This window comes from Arachis duranensis, unplaced genomic scaffold, assembly GCF_000817695.3.
Source record: "Arachis duranensis cultivar V14167 unplaced genomic scaffold, aradu.V14167.gnm2.J7QH unplaced_Scaffold_108913, whole genome shotgun sequence".
Taxonomy (NCBI): Eukaryota; Viridiplantae; Streptophyta; class Magnoliopsida; order Fabales; family Fabaceae; genus Arachis; species Arachis duranensis.
The window spans coordinates 1-917 of NW_026263776.1; positions in this window are offsets into that span (position 1 = coordinate 1).

A 917-nucleotide genomic window follows, 5' to 3' on the forward strand; every position below is an offset into this window, starting at 1 on the left:
CAAATCTTTTTAAAATGTTTTTCAAATCATATTTTCTCAATCACATCTTTTTAAAACTAATCATATCTTCTTAACCACATCTTTTTTCAAAATAGTTTTCAATCAAATTTTTTTTTTCTAATTTCAAAATCTTTTTCAAAAATCACTTGATTTCTTTTCCACTTTCATTTTCGAAAATTAAGTAATGTTTTTCAAAAATATTTTCAAAATTCTCCACTTAATTTTCGAAAATTACTTCCCTTCTTCTCACATCCTTCTATTTATGGACTAACACTATCCCTTAATGCAAAATTCGAACCCCATCTTCTTTGATAAGTTCGAATTTTCTACTTCTGTCTTCTACTCTTCTTTTCCTCTGACACCTAAAGGAATCTCTATACTGTGACATAGAGGATTCCACATTTTCTTGTTCTCTTCTCTTTCATATGAGCAGGAGCAAAGATGTTCTCTTCTCTTTCTTATGAGCAGGAGTAAAGACAAAGGCATTCTTGTTGAGGCTGATCCTGAACCTAAAAGGACCTTGAAGAGAAAGCTCAGAGAAGCCAAAGCACAACTCTCTTTAGAGCACCTAACCGAATTCTTCAAAAAAGAAGAACAAATGGCAGCTGAAAACAACAACAATGCCAACAATGCAAGGAAGGTGCTGGGTGACTTTACTGCACCTACTCCCGACTTCTATGGGAGAAGCATCTCTATCCCTGCCATTGGAGCAAACAACTTTGAGCTTAAGCTCAATTAGTTTCTCTAATGCAACAGAATTGCAAGTTCCATGGACTTCCACTGGAAGATCCTCATTAGTTTTTAGCTGAGTTCTTGCAAATCTGTGACACAGTCAAGACTAATGGGGTTGACCCTGAGGTCTACAGACTTATGCTATTCCCTTTTGCTGTAAGAGACAGAGCTAGAACATGGTTGGA